Raw genomic sequence first — 8646 nt, 5'->3', positions numbered from 1 at the left:
CAGCCAAGCAGAACTAAAAGTAGCCTATTGATCTTTGATTTTTTGGCTATAACAAATTATTGTTCTTTTAAGCCCCTAAATATTGAGTGTAATGAAAAGTAAGTATATTTTGGTTTTAGATAACTGAGACACATTGAAAATTGGTAGCTCCTGTGATTCATTCCAGCATTCTTTAGATATTCTAAATAAAATGCATTAATATTTTGTTTACAACAATGACATGTTATAAGTAATAAAATCTGAAGAGAAGGGGAGTAAATATAACATAAATTTCATTATACTTATAAGAATGCAAAATAATACATCAAATAATAATAGTATGAACATATTTTCTACAGTAAGGAGTTTAATACTAGGACAGGAAAAAACAGAAATTGCCAAAAACTAATGATGAATGTCCTTAAGAAAGAGAAAGATAAAACAAGGAACTTTTTTTAGTTTAAGTTCCTGGTAATATTTTAACAGTTTTCAGTATCAAGCACCTATATTACATAAAAATAAAATTGCAGGGGAGAACTATCAGCCTAGTTCGTTAGTACAGGTTGAATATCCTTTTTCAAAAATGCTTCAGATAAGATGTATTTCAAATTTGGGAACTTTTTTTTTTTACTGTAGTTATTCATTCATATTAATTGCACAAATTAATTGTATTCACTATATTTTTATACAAGAAAATGGAATGTTTCACAACTTTTCAGGGCATCTTTGTGAAAGGGACATGCTTATTATGTCTATATTGTTCCAAATATAGTGTATGTCCTGCTGAAATGAGTGCAAGATTTTAGATTCTCTTTTTATCTGAGGAGGGGATTTGGGAATATCTGTACACATACACAGTGATATATTGAGGATGGCATCCAAGTCTAAACCTGAAATTCACTAATGCATCATTCACATCTTATTTAATAGCTTAAAGGTAATTGTATGGATATACATATTCATTAAATGATGTGTTTGTAAATTAGGATCTGCATCATATATCGGATTATCGGAATTCCAGAAGTGTCACAAACTTCGTTATCCACGAGGACAATTTGCGTGGCTTATTTTCTTTTATTTTGGCATCACCATCGTTCCTGACTGTAAATTCATATGCTACCAGGGAACAGTAATTTTCTTACACTTATTTCTGTATAAGTGCTTAAAAGTAAAAAAAAAAAAAATATGATAAACTATTAATGCAGTGGAAAAATACTATGGTAGTGTTTGAGTTAACTAAGCAGCACAGTAGCATCACCCGAATTCCTGTATTGACTATTAATCAAAAGCAACCACAAAGAATGGCACCTTTCAGTCCACTTAAAATGCTTTTATTTACTTGTTTATTGACTAAAAGGCTACTACTGTACATTGCCTTTTATTATTGTTTTCAGAGAGAAGAAACTTCAGAAGCAGCTGACAGACTAGAGGTGGTTTCCCCTAAAGACAAGGAGGCATTCTGCTGAATGGCTTTTTAAGTGTTCCCTCTGGAGTTATCAGCCTCTTTAGCACTGTTTTTTTTTGGCGTGGAAGTCTCCCTTAGATTTTATACACTACCACATTTCCTGTTCTGTTTTGCATGCACACTGATCTAGCTTGATAAGCCCATCATGAACTTTGACCCTGTTGTCTATAGGCATGTTTTCTGCAGTGTAAACAATGCTGCCCTCATGATCACTGTCATGGTCATCTTGATTCAGAACCATTTAGGCTATTTTGCCACTGGTCAATGAATGAACATTAGGTGCCTCATTATTGGTATTAAATTTTTTTATATCTACTTTTTCCAGCTTACTGACAGGCATGGAGCTATATTTTTTGCATACGGAAGGAAGTCAGCCATCATTTGTTTTATTTATTTATTTATTTATTTATTTATTTATTTTTGCTGTTGTTGTTGTTGTTTTGTTTTATTTTCCTCACTCAACATCCAGAATGTTTCAAAGTCATCACCTTATTCATCATTACTGAGCATTGTCACAGACCAGGCATCCACAATGTATCTTCAGTCACTGCAGTTTAGGTGCTGTCAACAGCATACACAGCATCCTTTGTGCTAGGCTGAATTTGAGAATAATCTTCTGCCACGCTTTTGCTCACTGCTGCTAGTTAGGAAGTATTTTCATATTTTATCTTCATGATTCTAAGGATACCGTGGTCACATGGCTGAATTAATGAAATCACATTTAAGGGAAAGTACATGGCATAAACCTACGTTTTATTAGAATTTCACTTGGACCATTAGCAGAACGGTAGTTAAGGAATCACAAAATTTTGTCATCCTCATCCAGTTCAAATTTCATGCCATGAGCAGGAGCCACTGCTACAAATTATATGTAAAACCAATCAGTTAAGTTGCATCTGGTGATCTGTCCCTTTGTTAGCATGATGATGATCTGGTAAGGACTCTGCTCCTTTAAAACAGCAGGGACTGAGCTTTTGCTTTCACAGCAAGATGGCCCCTATGCATGCCTGGGTGCAAGAACACATCTCACACAGTGATTCTGTCTTTGGCATCCTTAATTCTTGGAGCGCCATCTCACGTGCTGTAGTTAATGTCTTTGGGGGAAAATCACACTCAAACAGTGATATTACACCAGCATTTTGCAGTGCTCATGTCAGGTTTTTACCTGCAATGACCCTGGCAATCTCATCAGTGAGTTTCTCCACCTCTTCGTGATCATCCAAAGCTCTATCACCAAAAATCTTTAAATATTGATGCCATATCCTTTCTGAAAATTTTGCAAAAAGCCTATGGAATTTTCTCATTTTCCTTCGATGTTGAACTCATTGTGATAGACCTTTACTTCTTTTATGTCCAGCATACCACTCAGAGCGTTCTTAGCAATGCTGATAGATACACATTTCAGTACATAGCTGAGGCCTTCGTTTATAATTCTGTGAAGTATTTCTTCTATTTTTTTTTTTTATCATTAACTTTTGTTCAGTACTCTTAGCACAGAACTTTGGTGGTATATCCTCCCCTTTCCTCATATTATATATGTGGTCATTAGAACACCTAAGCTTTTGGAAGATGTTTCACATTTACACCACTGTCCAGCAGTTCTGAAATGGCTTGATTTTCTGTACTACTAATAAACATACATGCTTCTCTTTTTTATCACCATGGGGATATTTACAGATCTTTTTGATATTTTCAACAGTATCTTTACAACACAGTTTAAAAATAAACAACACACTGAGTAATGAATGTTGATCTTACCTCCACATGAGGCATCACTGAGAAACTTCTGTAGGTATTTGCTTGCACACCTCTCATGTTATTACCTTTGGTGGGAGAGCTAGCATGGGGGAATCTGGGCATGTGCAGAAAAAAAGTATATACCATAGCTAGTGAGAGGGTCTTTCTTTCTTTCAGGGATGCTTAGTAAACTGTGTTGGGAGCATGCATTTTGATAATCACCCATATTATATAAGGTTAGGTATGAAAATTTTCCACTATTGGCAGAAAGTAGGTGGTCAAGAAGTTTCAAATTTTGAAATGTTTCTAAATGTGCTTTTATTTAAATATTAAAAGGTTTGTCATGTATGTAAGAAATAATAAAAAAATAAAGAAAAATTGGCCACAAAAAATAAATAAATATTAAAATGTTTTAGAATGATATGTTAAGATAGATACAGATACATATGATCAATGGGAAAATCAGTTTTTTAAACTGATTTTTATATAATGTTCAAGTTTCATAAAAAATTGCACATAGATTTAAAGTATAGCCAGTTATACAGCATGAATGGCCTAAAAGATTGAAGAAAATCAACAATTATTAGTTATTCCCATAAAAATAATTTTCTAAATATTCTACTTAAAATATAACAAAAGCAAGTAACACTTTATGTAAAGTTTGAATAACTAAGAACTAAATAATGTCTTTTTCTTAACTTTTTTTTTTTTTTGGTACTAGAGTTTTAACCCAGGGGCATTTAAAATTGAGCCATATCCTCAGTCCTTTTTAAAATTATTAATTTTGTTTTTAGACAGGTTCTTACAGAGTCTTACCAAGTTGCTGAGGCTGATCTCAAACTTATGATACTCCTGTCTCAGTCTCCTGAGTCACAGGGATTACAGACAAGCACCACAATATCCTCTTTTCCTTAAATTTTGATAACTTGAAAAGCTTCTTTTCATGATCCCTGAATTTTCAGGCCATTGTAACCTTTATTTTCAAAACCCTTTTAATCTTATATAGTATAGCTGTAACAAGATGAAGTAAAAATTCTGAGGAAAACGTGATCACCATTCCAGACTGTGTTCTAAACTCAAAAGATATTCCCAAGAGCTGGAGAAAAATTATTTAGCATCTGGTGGTTTATTCTGCTACACTATAATGTTTTATCAGTAAAATTCTTAAACCCATTTGAAATATCTCTCTCAAAATCCATAGACAGGCTCAAAATGTGTGATGATTATATTTTTCATAATATTAGAAACACATTTCAAGCACAACCCCAAACATATTCATATATCAATTTTCCTGTTATAGAAAGAAAATATTCAACTTCTGATATGATCCATAAGTTCGATTCATTTAAAAATGTTGTTTCTTTACACCACTTTTCAGTTTCTGATATATCATTATACACTTATTTATTATTAGTTGTTTCTCCCACTAAAATAAACAGTGAATGAAAGCAATGTTTTGCTTTTTAAATCTTTTATTCATTGCAAGCTTTTCATTTTGGTAATACATGACTAACAATTGTTAATGCCTCAATAAGAACTATTGAAAGAATAAAGTATTACAATTCAATTTAGTTAACTAAGAAACAGACCTTCTTGCAGGTACTGGATTAGACCTGGCCCCTACACTTAAGGATTTAAAAAATCAGTACAGAAAGTAGGGGTAATTTATAAATTGAAATAGTGTTCCTTGCTCTATTGGAGGAATATATAGACAAAAGAACTTTTGAAGGAAATAATTCATTTTGAGAGGAAGGTAATGCAGTTCAATTTTTGAGGTTGGTTTTAATTCACCCATCACGTGTGCAGGAGATCATTTCATACTAATATGCACACATTTGAAAATAGACACTATTGAGACTCTATGAATAATAGTATGTCTTTGTCAAATTTGTGCTTTAATTAAATTCTATTTGCAATAGAAGTGATGATAAACTCAGGAGATGATCAACTGGGATGCCAGTCTGAAGACAGTTTCTATAGTTTCACTGAGAAATAATAAGAACTAGAAATAGAACAGTGAAAATAAAAATAGGGATAAGTAAATAGCTTAAAGGTGATATTGAAAGAAATTATAGATTAATTTGATGTGTTTGGTAAAAAAAGAAAGAAGACTTAAAAATGCATCCAGAGTTCAAAACAACTGTGTACGTGTTGATGCTATAAATTTAGATATGAAATCTAGGAGAAGCAAGTCTAAGCATACTGAGTCAAATCTTTCTGTGCATATCTCTGAAAATATGTATAGTTACCTTTTTCCAAAATCTCCAATGAAAACCCTTATTTTATGAATCAAAATCCTTTAAAATTTGTATTTGTGTTTGTTTTTGTTTCCTTTTCCAATAATATCCAAATAGTTGATTCTATTTATTCTGATTATATTAATTTTCCTAGGCAAACAAGATGCTCCAACTTTTACATAGTCTCCACTATCAATTAACTCATTGGTTAGATTGCATATGCAGTCAACAAATAATTCCTGATAAGGAATCACATGAAAGAAACATTGCTGAATTATAAGGACAAATACATTGATAAGGCAAAGATGACTCAGTCTTCCAGAACAGCTCATGACCTCTTCAAAGAACTAAATGAGTAAATTTGTCTTTAAAATGGTCTATACAACTAGCAATAGTTAAGTGTGTATTGTGAGTTCTTGCTTCATCTCTACCTATAAAACTAATGACTTAATAATACATAAATTATAATGTTTTCTTTATTCCTTAAATCCAATTACTTTGTATCACTTTCTCTCAGGTCTAAATATAGCATTTTAATCCTTATCATTCTATTAGAAATTGTGAATTAAAATTTTATTGAAAAATTTGGAGATTCAAATGCAGTTATAAGAAATAGTACAAAGAGATTCCTTGTACATTTTTCCAGGTTTTCCCTGGATAAATCTAAAGTTTAATATATTAACCAAGATATTGGGGCTGTTGCAATCTGTCAATCATAGTCAGAGTTCTTCAGAATGACTTGTGTGTGTTTATGCATTTATAATAAGTCATACACAATTTTTCACTTGCGTAGGTTTATTTATCTTCCCATAGTCAAGATGTTGAACAGATTCAACATCACAATAATCCAAATGTTGTTATTTTATAACCACACCCACCTCCCAATACCTTCTCTTTCCTTGGTCCTCAATTATTAGTAACCACTCAGTGTAAGTCATCCAGTGGTCCTGTGTAATAATAGTTCATTTTTTTCTTTATTGATGAGAAATTATTCATATTTGCATACAAATTCACCTTTTGAAATATTTCTGATTTTATTCTAGCTTTCTCCCTTTCTAAATAAATATGCTATGAGTTCTTATAAAGATTTTGTTTGAATAAATGTTTTTATTTTTCTGGTATACACGTTCAAAAGTGGATCTGCTCTGTAAAGTGATAATTGCACATTTAGATTTATTAAGAATAGATTATTTAGAATTGCCAGCCAGGTGTGGTGACACATGCTTGTTATCCCAGCAGCTAGGGAGGCTGAGGCAGGATGATTGCAAGTTCAAAGCCAGCCTCACCAATCCAGTGGGGCCCTAAGCAACTTAGTAAGAGCTGAAAAAGGACTGGGGATGGGACTCATAGGTTAAGTGCCATTGGGTTCTATTCCTAGTATGCACCCCCCCAAAAAAACAAAAAACAAACAAACAAAAAAAAGAATTGCCAAACTGTTATCCAGTGCGCCTGTACTATTTCACATCCTCACAAGCAATGTATGTGATTCAATCGTTCTTTATCATTCTGAGAATTTGGTGTGTCACTATCTTTTCATAGCTGTTCTGACTTGGATAGACACAGTAATGTGCTAGTCAAATACTCTAATGAAAGAGCATTGTCTCAATTGTTGAGAGTGGTATAGGAAGATAGCCAACATGCAGAAAGATTTGGCTGCTTACAGATTGACACAGTTGAAGAGACAACACAGTCACATCATTTTTCTCTTTGAGAAAGTTCATCCAATGAGTGATGAGAGTGTTTAAAGAACTTACCATTAAGACTGAATTTGAGATATAAAGGACCATGTCAATACCAAAGCTTCTTGTGGAGTTTCTGAAAATGTATCTCACCTTGATTTCTCTGAGTTCTTTCCTAATTTTTTCTACTCCCTTTTACATTTTGGATCTGAACAGTGCTGTTTATAATTTTGCATACTGACTTCTATCTCTGACTGAACTTTCCAGGTAACTCAAACTACAACTTTAGTATCCCTTAAATTTTTACTATTCATTTCACTTCATATTTTATAACGAACTCTTTGAGTCCAACATGCATTGCAAATCAGCTTGTTTTCCATTCCTACTGTTTATTAGCCACTGTTGCCTTCCTTTGGACTTATCCTCTATTCGAACTATCATCCGCTTTTGTGATACTGGCTTCCTTTTAGGGGACACCAGTTGAGAGCTCTAAGGCAACAATGGGATGCTAGAGAGGAGGAAGACACACACTGCTTTTTACCTTTGCTTGCTGCTACTGTTAGCATCACCATAACACAGCAGGGGTTTCTTGTCCTGCCAGGAATAGTTAATTATAGTAGAAGCAGTTGGTTCTGACTTGCAGCTCGGTTACCCTTCCAGAAACTTCCAGTTCATCATGCCCTTCAGAGATCCCTGTGCCATGGCTTCTTCTCTTCAGTGACCTGAATCTCAGCTCAGGAGGGCCCCTCCTTTCCATTGGACAGGTTTAATAATTTTGAACTCCTTACATTCTACTGCTGAGTAGCAGCCCCTTTCTGCAACTGCAAACTGCATAATCACTCCATATTCCCATTTAGTCTTTTTTGAATTGCACATGGCTGATTACCAGTTTATGATATTATGTTCTGCCCATTTTTTATGGCTCTTATGATCCTGACTGATCAACCGCAATTTTATTTAAAAGAATTTTAGAAATATAATTAGTTAAAAAATATACTATGTTCTCACAGGACTAGAAAGTATTTGGAGATAATGTAAAAAACAAAAAATACAGCCATAAAATGAAAAGTTTTTTTGTTCAATTAATCTAAATATTCCCTAACAATTTCATATTTTAGTTAAATTAAATAAATAATAGTTTTTGGATATTGTCAAGATTTTTTAAAATTAGTTATTCATGAAATTTTGACTTTATGTACATATAAGCAAATATAGAATAATCTTCTTAAAACACTTAAATGCAAGAGAAAGTAAGTGATGTTTTATTACTTTAGTATCTTGATTTGGCCTGGGGTTGTGTCTCAGTAGTAGAGTGCTTGCCTAGCCCATTCAAGGTGCTGGGTTCGATCCTCAGCACCACCAAAAAAATAAATAAACAAAATAAAGGTATTGTGTCCAACTACAACTAAAAAAAATAAATAAATAAAAAACTTTAGTATCTTGATTTATTAATGTTGATCATTAAAGAATGGTCTGAGCTTTTAATACCTGTGATTACAACTTGAAAAGTAAAAATATTTTCTAAGTATATTCAATCATTCAAATTGAC

At 32.9% G+C, this 8646-nt stretch overlaps 1 non-coding gene across 1 annotated transcript; it reads right to left on the bottom strand.

The window, feature by feature from the left end:
• Nucleotides 1-668: 668 nt before the first annotated feature.
• On the bottom strand, nucleotides 669-772 carry LOC114092480 (U6 spliceosomal RNA). The gene has a single exon (XR_003582734.1). It is a non-coding gene; the product is annotated as a U6 spliceosomal RNA (small nuclear RNA).
• Between the last annotated feature and the right edge of the window lie 7874 nt (nucleotides 773-8646).

This window comes from Marmota flaviventris, chromosome 12, assembly GCF_047511675.1.
Source record: "Marmota flaviventris isolate mMarFla1 chromosome 12, mMarFla1.hap1, whole genome shotgun sequence".
Taxonomy (NCBI): Eukaryota; Metazoa; Chordata; class Mammalia; order Rodentia; family Sciuridae; genus Marmota; species Marmota flaviventris.
This window is presented reverse-complemented; position numbering and strand designations above follow the sequence as displayed.